Genomic DNA, 25923 nt, shown 5'->3' with positions numbered 1-25923 from the left:
CATAGGTTGTCTTTTTATTTTGTTGATGGTTTCCTTTGCTGTGCAAAAACTTTTTAGTTTGATGTAGTCCCATTTGCTTATATTTTTGTTTCCTTTGTCCAAGAAGATATATCAAAAAATTTGCTACAAAAAATGTGTGAGATTTTGGAGTATCTTCTAATTTCTGTATTATTCTGATTTATAGCTTTCAATATAAATTATCAGACATCCTGTATTTTACAAGTTTGTATATAACATCATTGTTATCTAGAAAACCAGTTACTGCATATAATAATATTAGTATTTTGGAAAATGACACTTTTTTAAAGATAACTTGTAGAGAGGAATAAAACTGGTATAATTCGTGGCTTTAAGAAAAAAATACCTATTGGAATTTCAAACTAATTTATTCTTGCCTATGATATGTAGAGATGTAAAATCACTGGGGAGGGGGGCAGGGCTGGGAATATAAGACAGAAAACTGTACTTGAACAAGAATTAAATAAAATAAAAAAATAAAATAAAAAAATTCACTGAATATGCACTTGCCACAAATTGTTTTTATTCATTTTTTAAAAAATAGATAAAAACCCATTTGGTATTATGAAGATGGAAAAAAAAAGAAAGTTCTTTCTACTGTATCAGGTTTTGTGGTAGGGCCTATAAATTTTAAACTAACATATGATAAATAAACAGAAGAAAGTATACAAATTTTATTTCATATACTTATGGTATGTATACAGAGAAGTCTTCAAAAGAAAAATAAAAGTCCCCCCCCCAAACTATGAGGCCTAAAGCTTATATAACTGTTTTATGCAAAGAAAAATAAATTATTAGAATGTGATAAGACAGAAGCTTGAGCAGTAAATTGTGGAACAGTAACTAGAAATTATGGGGAAACTAATGGAAGATCATAATTATTTTAATAAATTTGTACAGATTCATTGGCATCGACGCCCAGTCTTAAGTGACAAAAACATTCTCTTCTGGATACAGGAAAGATGCCATTCCCATGGGAAATGTTATGGAAATGCTTCTTTTAGGGAGAAAGAGGCAGGTCAGAGAACCTTTCCCAAATCTGTTGTTTCTCAAGTGCCTTCAGCTCAAAATGCTATTTATGTCAAAGTGGCACATTGAGGACGGCATCACTTCCTCCCATTCAGTAACAGTCTGTCTTTTTAACAACGCGTTTTTATTTTATTTTGTTTTGTAAGCTTTTCTGGTCTGCCAGTTTTATGTTTGTTTTTATCCCAGTACCATACTGTTTTAATTAACATAGCTTTATAACATAGTTTGACACTAGGAAATGTGATACCTTCAGTTTTGTTCTTCTTTCTCAAGATTTCTTTGGCAATTTATAATATTTTGTGGTTCTATACAATGTTAAGATTGTTTTATTTCTATGAAAAATATGCCATTGGAATTCTGATAGAGATTGCATTTAATCTATAAAATGCTTTGTGTAGTATAAACATTTCAGCAATATTAATTCTTCCAAAACATGACAGTAAAATATCTTCTTTTTTATTTGTGTTTTCTTCAGTTTTTTTCATCAATGCCTTTAGTTTTCAGTGTATAAATCTTTCACTTCCTCTGTTACATTTATTTCTAAATATTTTTGATATTATTATGAGATTATTTCATTTTCAGTTAGTTCATTGATAGTGCATAGAAATACAAACTAAGTTTTGTATATTGAATTTTTATCTTTCATCTTTACTGAATTTTACTATTTGCTACATTTTTGGGTGTAGTCTTTAGATATTTCTACGTGTAATATTGTGTCTTCTGCCAACAGGAGTAATTTCATTTCTTCCTTCTTTTCATTTCTTTTTCTTGCCTAGTTGCCCTTGTTAGGATTTCTAGTACGATGTTCAATAGGAGCCGTGAGAGTAGGCACCCTTGTCTTGTTCCTGATCTTAGAGAAAAAGATTTCAGCCTTTCACTATTGAGTATAATGTTAGCTGTGGGCTTCTCATAAAGTCTCTATTTTTCTGAGGTACGCTGCACTTTGTTCCACTCCCAGGAAGGATCCTGAAACACTGGGGAAGCTGCTGTCCACTTGGGGCTCTCTTGTTCCCATTAGATAACCCAGGAGCGCAGGGGCCCTCTTGCTGTGGTGTTGCGCCTGGCTGCAGGAGAAGCAATGACTTCAAAGTGTAGCCACTTCTCATACCCTTCTAACGTGATCCTTCTCAGCTTCTGTTGTCCAAGGCAGTGTTGCTTCAACCTCACTCCTGAGTTTTGGGATTCTCACATGATGTCTTATCTATGGATAGTTGCTAGTTGGTTTTCTTGTGAGGGAGACCAAAATCAGGAATGACCTATACTGCCATCTTGATGATGTCAATCTTTACAAACTCTCATGCTTTGACCAAATGGCTTTAAGACAAAAATTAAAGTTTTTATATACAGAATTCAAGGAAAATCAATTAAGCCACACTTTATATGAGGCTAAGGGAGGCTTAGCTTTTGAAAAAATTATCGGGGATAACACCAATTGGGACAAAGATAAAGTGCCAAAATGAAAATGATTAGAATTAGAATTAAAGAGGTAATGGTGGGTAAGTAGTATAATTGTTTAATATTAAATTTGTCCCATCTCTGATGTAAATATGACATTTGTTTAAAAAGTAGTTGAGTGCCGCTCACATAAAAATAAAAATAGATGCTCAATTAAAATTTTACTTTAAAATATATTCAGTAATGCAAACAGAAGTAAAGAATGAAATTATAGATTATATACATTTGGCTAACATCTATAGCTCATCTCTACTCTCTATTTAGATCTCAACTATATACATTTTATCTAACTCTTAGGGGAGAATTCACCTGGCCTGCTGGAATCTAACAGACAAGAAGTTTTCACCTGGCTCCGGATTGGAAGAGGTTAGACTATCGCAGTGTCAGAGTTAAAAAAAAAAAAAAATCCCATATGAACCAGCCTTTGCTCTAGTCTGTGGCTTTCAAAGCTGCAGTGTTTTTCACGTGTGCCCTGGATTAGACTGCCAGGCAGGCAGAGATGGAGCCTTCCTGAAAAGAGGGTGTTGTCTGAGGGTCTCAGGCAAAACCAGATCAGAAGATTCTGCCCAGGTGCACCATCGGAGGAGGAGCTAAGTGGAAGTCAGAAAGTATGTCAAAAGCATCGCCACTTTCAGCAGTAGATTCCTTCCTACAGGGTGGGAGAGGGAGGGAGGTCTCAAAGGCACAAAGGAGAAAGAGTATAGCTTTTAATAAATGCACACAAAGGGACCCAGTGATTACTTGGTTACTTACATCAGCATTTGTCGATAAAGACCTTGCTTTTTTTTCCCATTCCTGTTCCATCTTACTTAGAATAAGTAGAGCTTTTAAAATTACTGGTAGAAGGAAAGAGTTGAGTGATTTCCTTCAGTGATTCCATTTCCCATGATATATAACAGAGTTAAGCCTTAACTGAGGATTCAGAAGCTCCAAACTGAATGAGAGAAAAAGAAATATTTGATTTAGATCAGAGGGTGCTTTTTAGTTGCTTAAAGAAAGTGATAGATTCATTATACGTGCAAGAGGAATGAGGAAATTCGAGGATCTGCTCTCTCGCCTAGAGACAGAGAAGTCTTAGCCATAAGTTGAAACAACAATTCGAGTCTGTCTACTAGAGCCAGACCTCTCAACGCACCTTTTTCCTTGACTTTGCAGCCACACAGTTTCCAGGAAATATGGAAGGCATTTGAAAAAATCTGTTACTTTTTGGTTTTTGAACCTGCCTTTTTTTTTTTTTTTACACAGATGGCCACCTAAAAGTGAATTACTTCTTTTTCTGAGATTTGTTTTCAGAGCCAGAAAAGAATCTTGGAGTGCCTGTGTGTTCAGGCAGAAACTTAAATTAACTTATGGTTTGTCATGCTGTATCATTTTTAAAATTTAGAAAATTATTATAATTTTTAAATATATCTTTATTTCCCTACTATGGTAGTGATTTATAGTTTAATATGGATATTTGTTAATGGATTCTGAGACAACTTCTACTGAAAGTAAATGTAAAGTTCAGAAAGCAAAACCAAAACAATAATGATAGTCAACACTAAAAACTAAGACAATGTGCTGTGCTCGCAGAAAGCAAAAGAAATTTTCTGTGATTTCAAAGTTTATTCATTTGCTTACCAAGTACATGGGTTTTTTTCTTATACAAATCACCAGCATTAGAATTTACTTAATACATTTCTTGAAATAAGACTGACTGTTTTATTTATCCTGAGACTAAACAATATTTTTGTTACTGCTTTTTTTCTATCAAGAGATTCAAATCCATATCAAAAATTTTAGTGAAATTTATATGATGTAAATTAAACAACCATATAAAACATTATACATCCCTAATTATCATTTTTCTTTTTAAGATTCTATGTAATTCCTCTTGGGAGACAAAAGATGAAAATGACTTTCTATCTTAATGTAGTGGGTAAGTTATTACATTAGCAAGAAATCAGAAGACATCTGTCATTATAATTTCACTGGTGAGTGAGTGTGTCTATTGGCAACCGTCCTTCTCCAAGAGGAAACTGTACTTGAACCCTGAGGAAAGATGATCACTCACAGTAACTCTGGTCTTGAACTAAACACTTAGGCCATTTGCTTAATGCCATTACTAGTTTTGTTATTTTCTTCTTCTGTTCCCATCTTAAGCGCACAAACATGTTTATGAATATACACTTATATAATGGCTTTCTTTTCTCATTCCGCACCTCATTTAGGAGGGGGGGCCTAGAATGAAATTTATTTATAAAAAATTGTGTATTTATTCTCATATGTTTAAACTTCAGTCACCTTCAAAGCATTCCCTATTGGATGAAATACACCTATCGAGACATTTTTCCACTGATCAAAACAGTTTTCGAACTTGTTGATTTTAATGCCTTTTAGTGCTTCTGTCATTTTTTGTTCCTCCTCTTTCACATTGGCAAAGTGTTTCCCTTTGAGGACTTCTTTCATCTGGGGAAACTAAAAAAGTCACTTGGTGAAATCAGGTGAATAGTGGGATGTGAGGCATGAGAGTCATGCCATTTTTTATCAAAAACTGCTGAACACTCAGAGTCCTGTGGGCAGGTGCACTCCTAAATTACCCATCACGAAATGGGCAAAAATGCTGGAAGAGTGTTCAAAAACAATTCATTGAAGCCAAATGCCACCTCTCACAACAATGCTAGCTGGTATACTGATGCAGATGAGTTTTTAAACACCTAGCAGGAGAAGCCTGAACTGTGAGGGGCCCTCCCTCCAGAAAATATCCATTTTGGGGGTCTCCCCTTATGTAAACCAATATTATTGCTGTATCTAAGACTGCTTAACAAAAATTCCAGAGATTGTGATTAAATGCACAGTTTGACAAGTTTATTTCACTTAATTTGAGCTCTTTAAACTGTGTTTATATGTGTTATGATAACTAAAGTCAAGATATTACTTGAGTTCATGTTTATTACATTTTATTTTTTATTGAATTTGTCAGGGTGACATTGGTTAATAAAATTATACAAGTTTCAGTTATACAGCTTAGGTATCATATAATTTAACTTATATGTGGAATCTAAGGAACAAAACAAACTAACAAACAAAATAGAAACAGACTCATAGAGTACAGATTGACAGCTGTCCGAGGGGAGAGGATTGCTGGGTTGGGTGAGGAAGATGAAGGGATTAAGCAGAACAAACAAACAACAACAACAAAAACTCAGACAGAGACAACAGTATGGTGATTAACAAAGGTAAAGGGGGCTGGGGGAGTAAAAGAGGGTACGGGGGATAAATGCTAATGGAAAGAGACTTGGGGTGGTGAACACAATATAACATACTAATGACATACTATAGAATGTTTATTACTTTTAAGGAATGCATATTATGTTTCTGCCCTATGCAAAGTGATGTGCTTGCCCAGTGGGAATTGCAATAATAAATGACGTTGTGAGAACAATTCTGGTGTAAAAACTACTCATAATAACAAGGGTGGGAACATAGATGTAGGTGTAGGGGCTCTAAATGAATTGCCCGAAGATGTGCCCTCTGAGGCAGGCTGATTGCTTTGAGCTGGAGGCAACCAAACCCCCATGGGCTTAAGAGAAAACCCTGCCCCCCTTAACTACCTAAAATTTTTTGAATTAGGAGACTTGCCCATAGTAGGTGATCAGCAGAGATACCTTTTTTGACTTATCTATAGGGCAGGGCAAATTTCTAATTACTGAACATTTGTTCTTGTTATTGTCTTGCAAAAACCCCCTTCCTCCCCTCTGAAGCCCTGAGGGGATCTTCAGACTGTCAGACATACCACATCTTTCTTTTCTGTCTTTGAATCTCTCTTTTATGTGGGGTCTCTCACTCTTTCATATGTTTGAGATTCCCATACATATGCATACAATTAAATCGTTTATTTTCCCTTCTTAGTTCGTCTCCTATCTATCTGATTACTAGACCCACCAAAAGAATCTTGAGGCTAGGGGAGAAGTGGTGACAAGTAGAATAGTTTCTTTGACTAGCTTGGGTCATTCCTGTTGCCTGGAACACAGGTGAGCAAGAGGAGGTACCTACAGAGTGGGTGGAGTTCACATTGCAGAGAACCTCAAATGCCAGGTCCGAGGACTTTGTATCCAATTTGCTAGTCGTGAAGAGCCATTGTAACTTTGTGAACAGGCAAATAATTCTTGGAGGTCAGAAAGAAATGAACAAAAAGAGTGCAGTAATGCCTGTTGATGTTATTTGAAAACATTAACTTGCATACCTTTTGTTTTCATCCCAAAGACCCTGTAGCAAATGGCAACTTTTCTTCACAAACCACTAGGAAATCAAAGAAAGCAGGAGAGAAGGGAAGAAGGAAAGGACAGAGAGAAGGAAGGTCTTTTAAATAAGTCATAGATATTAAAGGTATTTCCTTTTATCCTTCTCTCCTTCCTTCCTTCCTTCCTTCCTTCCTTCCTTCCTTCCTTCCTTCCTTCCTTCCTTCCTTCCTCCCTCCCTTCTGTCTTCTTTATTTCTTTAGAAAGATTAATGATGCGGGCAAAGAAATTACACCATTTTGTATGGAAAGCTACATCCAGCTACTAGTTTGTAATTCTTTTAAATTAAAAAATTGTATTAATTTAGAAGCATTCAGAATGCCAACAAAACAGCTGCAATGTATTTTTCTTTTATAATTACAGAGTGGTATTCAGTTAACAGAACAGCAATTATTTTGTATAAGCTGCATCAGAGAGAATTGAAGATGAAAAAACTACCATCCCCTTATGTAACTAATTTGTGTGGTGCAGTGTTTTTTTTGAACTATTTATCATTTTGAAAGAAAATGAAATGGCTCTATCAGATGGGAAATGCACCCAGTCCAACACAATGCCCAATCTCTGGGCCATGATGAACAGCATGTTTGGGCATCTATAATTTACATTCACTTCAACTTGTTTGCTCATTTTTCATTGTCAGTGCCCATAGAGATGAAGGAACTAAGTTTCATTATTGATGACTTTTAAATGCAGACAAGCTTGTGGAGAAATATAGACAAGCTTAAGGAGGGATGAAATCAGACAGAGGCATGTTTTCCAAAAGTAATGTTACATTCAACTAATGCCTGCCTAAGAACATTAAATTAAGATGGTGTTTTGCATGGTGTTGTTACAAGTAACCTACTTTAGACTGCCATTGACTTGCATCCATGTATGTTCAATGCCCTTAAAGAGATTACACCAGAAAAATCAAATGGATAATTTTGACTGATACCACCTTTGTCTTTTTGCTCACAGACATAGACAGTTTGAACAGCATATTTCTTTTGCATAAAGGCCTAAAACCTTTACCTATGACTCAGCTTGCCACTCTAATGTCGTATTCATTCATCTATGGAGCTTTCTTGAGAGATAAGAAGCTTCCCAATGAAAGTAGTAAATGTTGTCATTTCCTATCAGCTCCCTAGTAATTCACATTGTCGGGAACAGACTTGCAGAATATTATCCCAGGTCACCTTTGTGACCCCATGCTTGAGCAAAATAAAATGAGGAAAAGTTCAAGTTTAAAATATTCCTATAAAAAACTAACTTTAAAAACTTTTCGTCTACACATAATAAAAGAATAATTAAATACAAAGAATTCCCAGCAATGCTAATCGACTTCCTGAAAAACATCCCACTAACACAATCATTTTCTTCATATTAACATTCTAGTCTTTTTGCAACTGAGCCCCTAAAAGTAAATGGTGTGGCATTTCCTTCACTTAAAAAGATCTTTTTGACCACATCTACGAAATATGCATTAAATTGCTTTAGAAGTCACTGCTAATGACCCTGCCCTTTAGAACTCAGCTTGCAGAGACAATAAGTTCCGGGTTGCTAAGCATTTCATCTCAGCTTCGACTCCAGTGTGGTCAGGATACTGGGTGACCCAGTCCTGTGAAACATATTGCTCTTTCTTTCTTCTCATTATAGTTGGGGAGGAAAACATCATTACCTAGCTGCATGGAGGACTCTGTGTGGTTCATTGAAATATGGCCCACCAACTGGGAAGTTTTGCCTCCTTTTTGTCACCTCATCCTTGTGAGGCAGATCAGGAGAATGAGGAAAGTTCCAGCTGCTCTTCAATAGCAAACTATTTCAACACTTAGTAAATATTGCCTCCAGAAACTGAATTTAAATTCATTGTACCCCTTTCCTGAAACATTTCTGAAAATGTACTTCTAACTCTAAAACACAGGTGGAGGTAAGAGTGAACAGAACCTTAACCTATTAATTTTTATACAAATTTAGTTTATTGGAATAGTTATAGTTAAAATACTAGGGATTATAAAATCTAGTATCTTTTGTCGAGATGAGAGTGATGATATGATTATCGCGCATAGTAATTCCAATGGTTCAGTCCAATCAACACCAATCAACACATGACTTTGGGACAATGGAATGGATTTATTCATCCACAGATTAGCTAGTACACCTTACTATATTGGACAGTCTACGTACACAGGAAAATAATACGTGGGTCCACCTTTAGATTGAAGAGACAAAAAATAGCCAATTACTATGACACTGTAGCAAAGACACTAGCAGATATAATAAGTACATATTTATACATTTATAATTGCAGAGTACTTATTGCAAGTGTGGAAGACTCATCGGAGATTTGCTTTGATATTTTGCTTTCACCAAAGACATTAGTATTCTTATGTAATTTTAACTGTGTTTACATTTTCACATGTATGCCTGAGTTTCACACATCTTATATTTCAATGCAAGCATTCACATTCCTCCAAATGTTTGAGTCCATTTCATAAAGAGCGCCTGCAGCACAGAATCCCAAGCTCACTTTTGTCCAGGGAAGACTTGGAGTGAGATATCATATGCCTGTCTCCTGCTCTGACACAGAATGCTAAGGTGCACAATGTGCAGTAGACATGCCCTGATAATGAGCAATTTTACGTGGATCCACAGTCTCAAGTCATGCCATAAAAAGGAAGGCCTGAGGTTATCCTGAGGCATCTCTGGTTGTGCTTGGAGGGGTAAAATCAGGGCCTTTGGTCAGTCCATTTGACTGAAGTCCTTGCTGCTTGGCTGCCTTCCATAATGGTGGCTCAGTGGATGGGGGCATTGCTTCCTGCTCTGCTGGTGGTCACTCATCTCTCTTCTCCAGGACAGGGTGCCTGTCTGGGACATTCACCTGTCTGCCCCCTATGCATGTCAAGGGGACATCTTCTCTTCCAAGAAAAGACCTAAGCTGCCTTGCTGCAAGTCGTTCTTCCAAGCTCTCCTGCTATATCTTGACTTCCTCTCCTATCTGATTAAATTGCAATGGGAGGCAAGCTGTACTACCTTCCAACGATATTAATCTTTCTCAGTGTTTTCATTAGGAAACAAAAGAAACATATAAATATTCCTCCTTCTGTTGCTACAGATAATAGTTGAATGATCTTATCTTTGATTTCTTTATGTACGTAAAGAAATAACCATAAGTGATCACCATATTTCACGTTATTTAACTAAAAGAATTGGACCACAGTCCATGGATATAACTACTCATGGGCTTGGACATATTGTCTCACCTCCGACAATCCACACACAGTCCCTCTCCTGCTTTGCCTACTAGTTCTTTCAGTCTTTGCTTAAATGCATCTTTCTCCAGATTTACAGATATATGAAGTATATTAGATACTCTTGCTTATTCTGCATGCACAGCAATTTTATTTCATTACCATAACTGTCATCATACTTTTATTGTACTTTTTTCCTTTGTGAAACACATAAAAACAGGAATTTTACCTGAGTTCTTCACCACAATAGCCACATACTAGGTACTCAACAAATGCTTTGAATGAGTAATAAATAGGTCAGTAAATTAAATGAAAAAGCACTACATCGTTCATATATATTAGAGTTTTATCATGATCAAAGATGATAAATATATAAAATTACCTAGAAAAAGTACATATTATATGCATCATCTCCAAAAACTGGTTCATAAAAATAGTAATAATATGCGTTTGAAAATTGAAAAGCAGGTATAACAAATTGTACTAATTGCTAGACCAGAGTAAGGGATATATACATTTTCTTAGTACAATTCTGGTAACCTTTTCGCTAGTTCAAAATTTGGGGAAAATAAACAGCTAAATATTTAGAAATCTTAAAAAATCCTACATTTAATTGTGTCTACATCAGCAGCATCTATTATCATTTTTAGAAATATTATTAAATATATTTTGTATACACACATAAAAGTAAAACCTTTTTAAAAATGAATTTGAATTATCACAACACTTCATTCTCTACACACTAAAATGAAGAAGTGTTACCGAACAAGGGTCCAAGGGGGGTGGGCAATACTTGGCCCACCGAGGGATGCCAAAAACTGCTTCAGAAAACAGAGTCCCCTCCCAAGGATGGTATATTAATATCTATTGGGCTCTTCTGTCCGCTGCCAATTGGAAAGACATCACTCAATGCCAGAGATTTGTGAAAAGGAAACAAAATGTTTATTTAATGCTATTCAGGCCTAATGCCTTCCTTAAAACATTAAAGTCTTTAAGGGTATACACTTACACACACACACACAGTGCTCCCTTCTCCTACTGTCCCAACTCCGGGTACCGTAAATCAGGAAAAGAGCACACGTCCGTTTTTTTCAGGTTGCTGGCACTGTGAGTTGTGTCGCCTGCCTGTCCAGGCAGGATCTCCAATTAATCCAAAGTCATGTGGCACCTTTCACTGGCAAGAGTTCTTTGTACCAAGTTCCAGTCAAAGTCTATCCTGGTTTCCAGGCCACTCAGCCAAAGGGAGCACGCCAAAGCCGCGTGGGCCTCTTCTACCAAAGCCACACTCCACCAAAAGCGCGTCTTTCTTCTTCACCTGGCTGCAGGGATCTCCATTCTGGCAAAGCTGCGTGGTTTTCCCTTTCACCTGGCCAAGAGGGGGTCTGCACCCTACTGAAACCCTTGTGGCTCTCTCTCTCCTAATGGCTACGGGGGGGGTCCTAACTCTGCCGAAACCTCGTGTCTCTCCCCCTAATGGCTGCTGTGTCTGGGTTTAAATCCCCCGGTGCCCATCTTCCTCTGTACCCCTATTTCTGACTCCTCCCACGATCAGTTACACCTGCCAGTATTTCTGTATTATTATAAGTTTACTGGGCTGTCATTGTTAGTCTGGGCAGGTATGGTCCCATGTCCTAGAGCCAATCTCCTCCAAGCCCCACGCAGGCGCTGTAACTCAGGGGATCTGCCCCCCAGTCACATCTTGGGGGGGAAGTGACTTCATTCCCCTAGCTCCAAGCATGGCCACAGCCATTTAACATATCCAAGTGACCCGCCAAAGGCTATAGATATGTTAAATGACCAGGCCATGGATTAGCTGCAGGGCTGTGGCTTTACAAAACAGCCCTGCATGTTCCTGGTCTATGTGTCCCTTCCCCCAACTCACAGCTGTGGGGGGGAAGGGGTGAGGACACCTTATACGTCTCTCCAATATTCCTATACACTTTGAGTTCTGGACACTATTCCAAATCTTTCCTGAGCCCCCCCCCCCCCTTGGCTGCACCCTGTATCAGAAGGCAATATACACTAGATAAGAAAAAGGCAATTCTCTTCATTTTGAAAGAATTCAGGAAATGTCACCCAATTCTGCCACTTCAGTGTATTGATTATTTGAGCTTAAAGACACTTTGTAAAACAGCAGGTGCTGGGGGAGGCTGTCTCTGAACTTCTCCTCTTCACTGCCCAAAGATAAATCCTCCACAATTATCATCAGTGCCTTCCCTGGTGGTGTTGTTACAGGGGAGCCGTGCAAGAGCCTACAAAGGCCCTGGAGAAAGGGGGGGTTGGGAAGTGCTGCAGCCAACGAGTGACAGATTTCCACACCCTTGAGTACAGAGTTTGTGCAGGTTGGAGAGGTCACAGCAACACGTGCGTCATGGAGTTCATCACGGTGGTCAGGGGGAAATGCAGACCTTCCAGTCCAGTGGGAATGGGCTAGAAAACCCATAGCACGTGAGATTTGGGGCCAAACGATTTAAATGCAACAGTAGGCAGAGTTTCAGCCTTTCTGGTTCCCCTCCCGAAGGCCAGAGGGCCCAGGTGCACTGGGCTGGCGGGCAGGAGCAGAGGAAGGTGCGCTCACAACAAGCAGGACTCCAGACAAGCTGCAAACTCCTAGACACCGAAACCCAGACTGCAGTCCAGAACCAGCTAAACCACCTGGATGATGGTGCTGCACCAGCTGTGTTTCCCAAAGGATGGCATTTTAAATGGCAAAAGGGTTTCAGTCACATCTTTGAACTAACCTGGCAAAGGGTGTTGGGGTTATTTGTCTGTGGGTGCTTTAAAGGGAATGGGTTCTGAGGCAGAAACATGTCATTCTCCCAAAATTGTGTAACTTTTGAATAAATGACCCTTTTTTTTTTCACCAAACCTCTGCCTCCAGAATCTGCCTATTGGATAGTGAGCAGTAGGACCCTACTTGCTATAAAGTAACAGCATCATAAATAAGAGAAGATTGACAGTCTTTAGAGGAGAAGACACTGGAAGTCCACACCACACTCAGACAAACTTTGACACAAGTAGTCATACTTCCCATCCACTCTAAGTTCCCATTCATCTTTCCTAAGAGCGTTCATTCTCCTCTAAGTTGTCTTCATCCCTCCTCCCTTTCCCCTATTAAGGTAGTAGATAAGCTTCCAAAACTCACTGCTTAAGTGGTAGTCACTTCTGTTCTCCCGTGAAGCCCCATGGAGGTAATATTAAGAATGAATAAATATGGGGATTTGGGTTCAAGATGTAGAAAGATCCTGAACTCACATCCTCCCAAGGACACACTGAGTCTACAGCTACCTATGACAAAATTACCTCATCAAAACAAAACAAAACAAAAAAACACTAAAAGCTGGCTGAATGGCAAGTACACATTGGGAAATTAAGAGCAAAACCACACTGAAGCAGGTAGGAGAAGCGAGGAAACAATCTTCCCATAAACCCCACCTCTGGCACAGTGACCCCCAACCTGGAAGGAACTAAACACCTGGAGTGTCTCTCATAAGAGCAAAGGATTCACACCCCACATTGAACATCCCATCGTTTAAGACATCCACATAAGAGACAAGCCCTCAAAACATTAACACTGCAAACCAGCAAGACTGAAGTGATCTGAGAAAGCACCCTAAGCTTGGACTCACTGCCCCAGCGCCCAGGTTTGAGACAGCCAGAGGACTCAAAGTCAGAGAGGCTCCCTTGATTATGTGAGAGCACCCTCCTGGGGGGCAGGCATCTAACGTAACACACACATCTAGGACTTGGCTGGAACACTCTGCTTCACAGACTGGCAGGTACCGCGGTTGGGTTTCCCGTTTGCCATGTTCCAGACCATCAGTACCTCCCGGAAGGGAGATTTTACACACACCTTGTGCTCTGGTTTTTCGCAGCTGCCACCCAGGGAATGCCTCTTGATCCCTTGGCTGTGGATGTCAGTGGAGTTTGCATTCCTCATCCCACGAAACTGTCACAATCCATGTCACATAGAAAGGAGCTCATACACTTGTCTGGTGCTTTAAGTTTTGCACCTGCAGCCAGAAGACACTTTAAGTCACCTACCTGTGGTGGCCACTGAGCTTAGACTTGTGCATCCCATGGGACTGTAACCAGTGAAGAAAGAGTTCTTAAACAGCTCCCACCCTCGGGATACAGCAGAAGGCATTGACCTAGGAGTTCAGGCTTTCTGTGAAGAAGGCCCGTTAGCTAATCTTCACAACTGCACCCTAAGGTTAGGCTTCTCATTATAGAAGCACCTAGGGACTGCTGACTGTCTTCTATTTCAGGTACCACGGAGGGTAGGTGTTATCTTCACGCTCACCCTCTGCCAACTTCAGAATACCAGTGTCTCCTGTTGGGGAGCTTTACATGTATCTGGTGCTCTGGTTTTTATGTCTGGTGCCTCTGGGAACAAGGAGAGCTTGTATTCCTGGGTCCCAGGGGACTGCGGCAATCAGAGAGATGGTTCTTGACCAGCTACCATTCCCCAGACACTTCACAGAGAGCAGGAGGAGACACACCACCAGGTCTTTCCGTGACGGAGGCCTCTTTGCTTGTCCTGGAGTTTCAACCTTAGGGGCAGGATCCAGATGTGGCAAACATTTAGGGGCTAATAGAGCTGCTCTTAAGAAACCTCGTCTGTGGATGCCATCTTGGCACATAGACTCTGCCTTGTTCCAGTTTGTCAGTGTCACGCAGAGAGAAGTTTACGTACCTGTCTACAACCCCGCCTTTTGTGACTGCTGCCCAGGGAATACCTCCAGATCTGCCGTCTCTGGGGGCCAGTGGGGCTTAGTTTTGAAGTATTGCAGTGCTATGTATATTTTCATACTTTTAAGTGTGTGGCATGACGTATTCAAAGAGCTGGAAGAAATATACTTCCAACCAATAATACTCCAACCTGTAAAGTTATCGTTCAGAAGTGAAGGGGAGTTTTCCAGACAAGCAAATCCCAAGGGGTTTATCATCAGTACACCAGCCTTATAAAAATGGTAAATGGACTTCTTTAAGCTGAAAAGAAAGGACTCTAAATAATAACAGTAACACATATGAAAGAATAAATCTCACTGGAAAAGTGAATCTATGGTAAAAGTGGTGGGTTAAGCACTTATAAAGCTAGCACGAAAGTTAAAAGACAAAAATAGTAAATTAACTATGATTACAATAGTTAAAGATACACAAGATAAAAAATGTAAAATGTGACATCAAAACCATAAAACTTAGGGGGTGGCGGTGGTTGGTAATGAACTTTTAAAAGAAGTTAAACTTAAGTTGCTATCAACATGAAAAAGACTTATAAATATCAGTTGTTATCTATGTCTCATGGTAACTATAATGAAAAATCCTGTAACAAATATATGAAAGAGAAAGAGAAAGAAATATAAACATGCTGAAACCAGAAAAGCCAGCTATTCATGGTACCTGGCACCGCAGAAACCAGTAAGCAGAGACAGGGAATGAATCTTTATGAGTGGTTTATTCAGACACTGGGGAGCTGAGAAGACAGGAGGTTATGTAACCTCACAGACTGTCTTACATTTCATTTCAAGCCAGCCTTTTTATAAGGAGAGGAAAAGTGTAGGTAAGGGATTTGGAATTCAGGAAAAATGTTCATCAGATAAAAACCACAGTCTGACCATTTCCCTGGTGTCCTTTCATGTGTTGACCAATGATTCTTTATCTGTGCCCTGGGCATCTGTGTCCTGGGTGATGTTCTACCTGCGTCCTCTGTCCAGTGCCCTGGGTGATTCTTTATCTGTGTCCTCCATAGCGCAATGTCTCTCCCTGGAACACAGTGGCTCAGATACCACCTTGAGTGTTTGCAGTCCCCTCCTGGGACACAGAGGTCAAATTGCTTGTGGTCTCCTGGAGTCAGGGTGGGCCATAGCCTCAGTTCCTGAAACAATAACTTTTTACATGCATTCATTACTAAGCTTATTAACTGTTACCTAAAATTCAAACTTTCCCGAGTCTCCCATCAATATTACTAAGTAACTCATCAAACCCCAAGAAATAAGAGCAAGAGAGGAAAAAAGAAACAAAGAGGAATTACCAAAAAAGCCAGAAAACAAATTTTAAAATGGCAATAAGCACACACTTATCAAAAATTACTTTAAATATAAATAAACATAATTCTCCAACCAAAGACACAGAGTGACAGAATGGATAAGAAAACAGAAGACCTTTCTATAAGCTGCCTACAGTAGGTTTACTTTCGTTGTAAGGACACAAGCAGACTACAAGCAAAGGGGTCAAACAAAATATTTCTAGCAAAGAGAAACCAAAAGAAAGCTGGAGTAGTTTTACTTACATCAGGCAAATACAATTTCATAACAAAGAATGCAATGTGAGACAAAGTAAGACATTACATAATAATAAAAAGCTCAATCCAACAAGAAGATATAACTTCTCAAATACGTATGCCCCAAGCAAAAGAGAACCTAAGAATGTGAAGCCAATATTAACAGAAGGGAGGAATACACAACCATACAATAATAGTATAATGTTGTGGACTGAGGTACAGGATGGGGTGTAGGCAGAGAAGCTCCTCTCCCCCACCCCAGGAATATAGAGAAAAGAAAACAGAAAAAAAAATCTCAAAGCCTCTACAGCCACGGCTGGGGCATGAGAAAGTGGACAGACTGGTTGAGAGGTACTTTGTACATCAATAACAGCTGGCTAGCTTCATGGTCATGCTAAATAGTTTGTCTGCCACACTTGGGGCCAGGGAGATGGGCATGATTTTAACTCATAGCTGGAAGTGATTTGCCAGTTGCCGTGCCTGCCCAAGAACAAGAAGGTGGTTCCTGCACCTCTGCCCAGACTAGCAATAGCAGCCAGAGAGAGACAGAAGATAACAGAAAATGGGCAGATGTAGTCAACTGTGGGAGGAGCTGGAAATGGGGTTACAGAGGAGGGACCAGGATTTTTTTTAATATAATTTTTATTTAATTCTTGTTCACGTACAGGTTTCTGTCTTATATTCCCAACCCTGCCCGCCCCCCACCCCATGCTCCCTGCCTCCCTCCCCTTTCCACCCCCCACCCTTAGTTATTGTCCATGTGTCTTTTATACTTGTTCATGTGAGTCCATTCCCTTTTCCCCTATGATTCTCTCCCCTCTCCCCTCTGGGCCCTGACAGCCTGTTCCATATTTGAGTGTCATTGGTTGTATTTTGCTTGCTTGTTTGGTTTGTTTAGATTCCTGTTAATGGTGAGATCATATGATATTTGTCTTTCACCGCCTGGCTTATTTCGCTCAGCATAATGCTTTCCAGTTCCATCCATGATGTTGCAAAGGGTAGTAGTTCCTTCTTCCTTTCTGCAGCATAGAATTCCATTGTGTAAATGTACCATAGTTTTTTGATCCAGTCATTTACCGATGGGCATCTAGGTTGCTTCCAACTCTTGGCTATCGTAAATTGTGCTGCTATGAACATCGGGGTGCATAGGTTCTTTTGGATTGGTGTTTCAGGGTTCTTAGGATATACTCCCAAGAGTGGAATTGCTGGGTCAAAAGGCACGTTCATTTTTAGTTTTCTTAGAAAATTCCATACTGTTTTCCATAGTGGTTGTACCAGTCTGCAATCCCACCAACAGTGAACTAGGGTCCTCTTTTCCCCACAACCTCTCCAGCACTTGTTGTTTGTTTCTTTGTTTATGATAGCCATTCTGACTGGTGTTAAGTGGTATCTCATTGTGGTTTTAATTTGCATCTCTCTGATAGCTAGCGATATCGAGCATCTTTTCATGTGTCTCTGGATCCTCTGTATGGGACCAGGATTTAAACTAGGCTCAGGAGCCATTTTCACTCTTGCTGTCTGACGCGTGGCTTAGAAAGGAGAAGGAGGGTTTCTGCCATGTAGGCTGTAGTAAGAGCCTACAGACATTTATCCTGTCTGTAGGAAGGAAGGAGATGCTGCCTCACAGACCTGGATTTCACTTGGCCTTTCAGACCTGTGCCTTCCCTGAGTTTCACCATGATCCAGTGCAGCACAGTGCATGCTTTTCTGGATTATTATACAGAGGCTGATGAACACGTATCCCAGACGCTGAAGAAGAGAGCTGTTGCATGAGGGTGGTGACTTTGGTACCTTCCAGAGAGGACTGGGGAACTGAGCAGCCGTCTTAGCACAAGGAAATAGGGAACTTTCAGTGTTTGTGGCTTATTGCCTGGTGCAGTGCATGTAAAGTGCTGCGTCTTGTGGGAAAACTAGGCTCAGAGAGTGAGTGCTCTAAGCTCCCCCAGGTTGGAATGTTGTAAACAAAGACATGCTTCTACCAGTATTAATTATTGGCTTACACCAAGGTGACATGTGGATGGGCCCCAGTTCTGCTTGGTAACAATAGTTGGGGACTTTAAAACCCCACTTACATCACTGGATAGATCATTCAGAGAGAAAATCAATAAGGAAACAGAAGCCTTAAAAACACATTAAACTGTATGCACTTAGATATTTACAGAACATTCCATTCAAAGCAATACAGCATACATTTTTTATCAAGGGCACATGCATCTTTCCAAATAGGTCATATTTTATATCTCAAATCAAGTCTTACTAAATTTAAAAAGATTGAAATCATATCAAGCATCATTTCAGAACACTATGGTATAAAACTATATACAAAGAAAACTAAAAAATTCACCAATATGTAGAGATTGAACAACAGGCTGCTGAAAACCCAACAGGCCAAATAAGTCAAAAGAGAAATAAAAAATACCTTAATACAAGGACCTGGCTGGGGTAGCTCAGTGAGTTGAGTATGGGACTGTGAACCAAAAGTTTGCAGGTTCAATTCCCAGTCAGGGCATGACTGTATTATGGGACAGGTCCCTAGCAGGGGGTGCGTGAGAGGCAACCAGACACTGATGTTTTTCTCCCTCTCTTTCTCCTTCCCTTCTCTCTAAAAATAAATAAATAAGATATTTTAAAAATACCTTGATAGAAAATAAAATGGAAATATATCATACTAACTTTCTGAGATGAGGCAAAACCAGTTCCAAGAGAGCAGTTCAAAGCAATAAATGGCTACCTCAAGAAGAAAAGTATTAAATGAGCAATCTAACTTTACATGTTAAGAAAATCTAAAATAAAGAACAAACTGAAAGAAATCAAAGTTTTTTCACCCTTAAACTACCTTTTCCGGATATTGATTTTTAACTTGTTTATTAAGAAACAAGACTTAGAAAGAAACTAGGACACTGTCCCCTTTCCCGCCCAAGAGATTCAGACAGAGAACTTGCTTCAGGAAGGAAATCTTAGGATGTTTGCCTTAGCCTCATTTCAATTAAGTATGTTCAATAAGTGGGCTTCAGCCAGGGGCCTGTTAGCTAGATACCCACTGGGCCCTGTTGTTTCTGAGTTGCCTAGCAGGAATTTACTTGCTATGTAGGGTCTGCTCTTCCTCAAATACCTGCACATTATCCATTCTCACTTCTGAAATCTAGTATCCCATCCCCTACCCCCTTTTTTTTGTCCAAAACATTGCGTAAACCCCATATTGCCTCATTGTCTTTGGAATGTTCATGCTTATGTGAACCCCGCATGCTCATGTATTAAAAATTTGATTTTCTTCTGGTAGTGCGTCTCTGTTACTTTGATTATTAGCACAGCTACTACCACAGGTAGTTGTCTCATTATTAATAAAAGAAAGAAGCAAAGGGAACAGACCTTATTAACCATAATCAACTAGAAGCATAAGCTGGCTTGTCTCACCAGGAAACTGCAGCTTCACGTATTCCAGAGGACTGCAGCATTTCTCTGCAGAGGGTATTAACACCCTCCTTCCCCCTCAGTAGGAATCAGCCCTCCCTCAGGTACCGAGCTGTTGAGGACAGCAAGGGAGGTAAGCACACGGGCAGTAGAAGCCACAGTGGCAACCATAGAGACCTGTCCGTCTAGCCTGGGGAAATAGTGGATGGCCAAGAGGTAAAGCAATCAGAAGCTTGCAAAACTTTAGCAATTTAGGGTTTTTTTGACAAAACACTCAGTCCATCCCAACTGCAGGTAATATAACTCAGCTTAACAAAGAATCTCACATGGGAACACATACTTACCCTGAAAGGGTCAGGCCAGTTTCCCAGCCAGCCAAACTACTCATGATTCAGTTAGGCCAGCTTTCCGACCTTCTGGACTGCTCATGACTCAGTTATTCTGACTCACTTCATAGCCCTCGGTTTACTCGAAACTCACTCCAACTTCTTACAATAGACATCTGACTCCAGCCATAATGGCTGGTCAGACTGACCTTCCTAAACTTGGGAACAGCCTGGCCCTTTACCTAATTCATTGTCCTGGCTCACATTCTGAAACCCTGAGGCACCTGCCTAGAACAAGAGAATCACCCCTCCCTCATTTCTCCACAAACCCCATGCTTTTTCTTTTAAAAACCCCATTTTTGCTTCCCTGCCAATGCTGCAGTTTGTCCAGCCTCAGGTGGCCTATAAGCACAGCATCAAATAAAGGAACTTCGACCAGATTATCTGGCTCTTCTCGTCTCTATCTCTCCTGAATTTCTAGCATACCAGATTTGTTCACAGATTCTCATTGTAGTAACCTTGAAGATCTAGCAGCTGTACCACTGGCAGCTCCAAGAATTCTGAATCCAAGCTCCAGGCAGGAGCCTGGGTAGAGCAGCACAGCCAGGAGTAGTGCTAAGCTACCTGGATGGGATCTGAGGCTTCAAAGGTCTAAGCTTTAATATGAAACGAAAACTCTGGACACTGGCCTTTGTTTTGGCTTTGCTGAAGATGAGGCTGGACTCCTTTCACAGTCGATGAGCTGAACCCAAGACAGCCCTTTCTTTATGTGTACTTCCACTTCAACAGACAAATTAAAACACAAATGTATCATACTAAATTTATGAGATAAGGCTCCACACCTCCCATAAGGGTCCCTGAAATGCTTTCCACACAGTGCCATAAAACAACCTCACTCCCCTGGCAGCATAGCTAGGAGAACTAAGAAGGCTGTAGGAAAAGTACTAATAATTTTAGCCCCCACAAAACAAAGTACAAAGTTAGAAATCAAAATAACAAATATTAGAGCACAAACAAATAAAATAGAGACTAAAAAGACAATACAAATATTAATAAAACTAAAATCTATTTCTTTGAAAAAATAAATAAAGTTGACACACATTTAGCTAGATTCACTATGACAAGACTCCAATAAATAAACTGGGAAATGAAAGAGGTATTACAATTGATACACCAGAAATAGAAAGGATCATAAGAGACTAATACAAACAATATACAGCAACAAATTATACAAAGTAGAAGAAATGTATAAATTTCTAGAAACTAAAAACCAACCAAGACGGAATCTCAATGAAATAGAAAATCTGAGCAGATCCTTTACAGGTGAAAAGTTAAATCAGTAATCAGAACCCTCTCAAAAGACAAAAGTCTAGGACCAGATGGCTTCCCGGATGAATTTCACCAAACATTCAAAGAAAAATTAACACCATTTATTCTCAGACTCTGCCAAATAATTGAAGAGGTAATTACCATATTTTACTGTGTATAATGCACACCCACATTTTTGGCTCAAACTTTCAGGAAAAAAACTTTCATTTTAATTCAATTTTTATGTATTCATATTTAAGAACAAAACTGATTATTATATTCCAGGGTATTATTTTATACACAGATATTAGTATTGCTTCCCAGAGTTATACTTTTAACACATAAGCATAAATAAAAGAATTAAAAACATCCGTATAGACAGAGAATTAGTACTTCCCATGTATAATTCACATCCTTATTTTTCCCTCAGAAATTTGGTCAAAAGGTGTTCAATATACATGGAAAAATATAGTAATTCAAGCTCATTTTAGAAGGTCAGGACTACCCTTATATAAAAACGAGAGAGGATGCCACAAGAAAAGAAAATTACAGGCCAATATATCTGATGAACATAGACCCAAAACTTCTCAACAAAATCTTAGCATATTGAATTCAACAATATATTAAAGAATCATGCATTATGGTCAAGTGGGGCTTATTCTACAGATGCAAGGATTGTCCAAGATCTGCATATCAGTCACTGTGGTGTACCACATTAACAGAATGAAGGATGAAGATATTCTGATCATCTCAATAGATGCAGAAAAAGCATTTGACAAAATTCAAAAACTATTATGATAATATCTCTCAACAATACAGGCATGAGAAAATGAACTTAAATATAATAAGTTCCATATATGACAAACACATGGCAAATATCATACATAATAATGAAAAGCTCAAACTATTTTCTGTAATATCAAGGAAAATAAAAGACAAGAATGCCAACTCTCACCACTTTTACTCAACAAAATATTAGAAGCGCTAGCCAGAGCAATTAAGTAAGAAAAAAGAATAAATGACATCTAAATTGGAAAGAAAGAAGTAAAAGTGTCATTATTTATAGATGATATAATTCTGTATATAGAAAACCCCAAAGATTTCATTTAAAAACTATTATAATTAATAAACAAATGTAATAAAGTCACCAGGCACAAAACCAGTATGCAATAATATGTTTCATCTCTATACACTGTAATGAACTATAATAATGAAAAATTAAGACAACAATTTCATTTATAATTGCATCAAAAGAATAAAAAATCTAGGAAAAAATTAACTGAGGAAGTAAAAGACCGGAATATTGAAAGCAAAAAAAAATTGATGAAAGATGCTTAAAAACACACAAATAAATGAAAAAATTTGCCACGCTCATGGATTAAAAGGTGTAACATTGTTAAAATACCCATACTTCCCCCCAAAATATAGAGATTCAAGGCAATCCCAATCAAAATTCCACTAACATTTTCACAGATGTAGAACAAACAATCCTAAAATTTGCATGAAGTGATAAAATACCTCAAGTAGCCAAATCAGTCTGGAGAAAGAATAGCAAAGCTGAAGGCATTGCATTCCCTAATTTCAAAGTATATTACAAAGCTTTAGTAATTAAAAGACTTTGGTATTAGCATAAAACCAGACACACAGATCAATGAAACAGAAGAGAGAGACCAGAAATAAACCTATACACATATAATCAATTTATTTACAACAAAGCAACCAAGAATATATAATGGGGAGACGAGTCTTTTTAATAAATTGTGTTGGGAAAACTAGACAGCAACAAAGGAATGAAACCAGACCACCACTCTTTAGCATACACAAAAATTTACACAAAACAGATTGAAGACTTTAATATAAGCTCTATTACCATAAAATTCCTATAAGAAAACAGAGGTGGTAAACTCCTTGACCTAGGCCGTGGTGATAATTGTTTTAAATTTAACACCAAAAGCAAAAGCAACAAAAGCAAAAATAAAGTAGGATTACATCAAACTAAAAAGCTTCTGCACATCAAATCATATATCTGATAAGGGGCTAAGATTCAAAATATATAAAGAATGCATATAACTCTATAGCAAAAAAAGTCCAATTAAAATGAGCAGGGTATGAATAGACATGAATATAGTCACTAAGTCTTTATGAGACTTATAGTGATCACTCTAATTCTGATCATTATTATTTATTTAATCATCTCAGAGGCACTTTACTTCTTTTAATGAAATATATGTGTTAACTGTCTGGCAAATGGAAATCCTGAAAATGTTACTTTTCTACTTTTTTATGGGTTCTTAGGATAAGAAGAATTCCTAGATAAAATACAGTTTTATCCCTAACATTGTCTAATTAAAAGCAAACAGAAATCTAAAAAAACAAAAGTTCCATTAGAGTCAGTCAAGAAATACAGATACAGGCAGACAAAGCACACACCCGCCACGTGAAGTAACAGTGGAAGATTCTAGGTTGTTCGGTAGTTCTTCAGGAAGATTAAAATACTTTTAGTGGATTAAAAAATAACTCTGGACATAAACTTAGAGATACTAGACTCTTTCCTGAAATATAGAATAATATTCTATGTACTTTCATTTTCTGTACCTTTTTACTAGTGAATTCTGTTAACCTAAGTTAACCTATGGTCCCTTTTAGGTATGAAATAAAAGCACTTTTAAAAAAGATGAACTGATTTTTTGAATTCAGGAAATTGTTTTTTTTCATTTTTCAGCTTTATAAGATAAAATGTATAGACAGACAAATAAAATAATTTCTTTGGATAATATATTTAATCCATAAAATTATTTTTTAAATGATTGGTTGTTTGGTGTTTAAAAATAATTTAACAGCACTCTGTCCTCTATCCTCAAAAATAGTTAGGTTCAAATACCATATTTATTATGAATAATTGTTAGAAATTAATTCATCAAATTAGGTCTTGCTAATATAATTTGTTCTTGTATGTCATGATTTTATTACATATTTATTATTAAGCTAAATTTCAATTTTAACCCCATGAATCTTATAAATTTCTCAAAATATAAGAATATAAATTTAGGCAGTATGGGATATAATTATGATTTATGGTATAATTTTTCCACTGTGATTATCCATTTAACATAAGTGGGCAAACAACTTTCGGCCATGTTTGTATAATCAATTCAGAAATTATTTATTTTTTGTAAAGTTTTATTTGAAGCTAAATTTTATTCACTAGTTACTATGCCCTAGGCTGTATTCTAAAGGCTATCCTTTTATTCCCATTTTATAAATGGAGAAATCCAGCCAAGATCAGGAAAATCCCATAGAACAGGACTGCACCTGGGCAAACTTGTTTAGCGTCTGTTTTCTTAATTGCTCTACTCAGCTGCCATCAGTATGTTAAGAATATTTAATGTTATGAGCTGAACTGTGTCCTGCCCGAATTCTGAAATCCTAACCCCTAGTACTTCAAAATGTGACTATATTTTAGATACAGCAGATCTTTAAAGAGATTAAGAAAATTAGGTTTTCTGAATGATCCCTAATCCAGCGTTATTGGAGTCCTTGTAAGAAGAAAAGATTAAGATACAGAAAACACAGACTGAAAGATGACTATGTGAGGCCATAACAAGAAGGCACTACCCTGTATGCCCAGGGGAGAGGCCTCAGAAGAAACCATACCTGTTCACACCTTGATCTTGGACTTCCTGCTCCACTCTGTAACGTTTTGTTATGGCGGCCCTAGCAAACTATTGTATACAGAAACCTACAACCCTAACAGATGAAAAAGTTTGCATTGGCAACACCCCTGTGTCTAATGCCTCAGATCATGATGTCCAGAATCATACTACCTCCTGGACTGTGTGCCCTTGGAAAAGCCTATATCAACCCTTCAAGTCTCCTTTCATCTATTCACTGGAAACCATGATTAAACTCCATAACCAGAAATGTTATGAAAAATAAATGAGATGAGATGTGTAAAACTTTTAGCACATAGCATATCAGCTAGTGAGTGATATGCTCATTTTTAAAATATCATTAATTATAAAATATGTGCTCATTTTTAAAAAATCATTAATTATAAAATAAGCTATTTTATAGGATCATATAGTATTCCTTAATCAGATTTAATTACTAAACACAAATTCATATATAAATTCTTATGTGTTTTATCTCTTATTTTAATGTTTATTTTGGTTTTTTTTTAGTGTTTTTCCATTAAAATTTCTATGTGAAGTTAAAAAAATCTATACTAAAAATAATGTCACAAATATTGGACTGCTTCCACATAACAAATAAAGTAACGAGTAAAGTGAAAGTAGGGATATTAATAAGTTAGTAAAGAGCATATGTTTCTATCTCAAAAAATTATAAACAAAAAAATTGAAAGTCTCTTACCTCCAAAAAAATCATCATTCAAATACATGCAAATAAAAATGGCTCCAGGTATCGTGTAGTTGATACTAAGTAGGAAATATTAATCAATTCAACATGCATCCAAGGAACACATCCATTTTAGTGGCTTAGTTGTTCACATCTAACAATTAGAGGAGAAGACGCAAACCCAGGATAGCACCTCACTCTGCAAAGAACACTATTTACATACTCACAAT

Source organism: Sturnira hondurensis, unplaced genomic scaffold, assembly GCF_014824575.4.
Source record: "Sturnira hondurensis isolate 20B ecotype Veracruz unplaced genomic scaffold, ASM1482457v3 Scaffold0004998, whole genome shotgun sequence".
In the NCBI taxonomy this organism is placed as follows: domain Eukaryota; kingdom Metazoa; phylum Chordata; class Mammalia; order Chiroptera; family Phyllostomidae; genus Sturnira; species Sturnira hondurensis.
The sequence above is the reverse complement of the archived record's forward strand: the minus strand, read 5'-3'. Positions refer to the sequence as shown.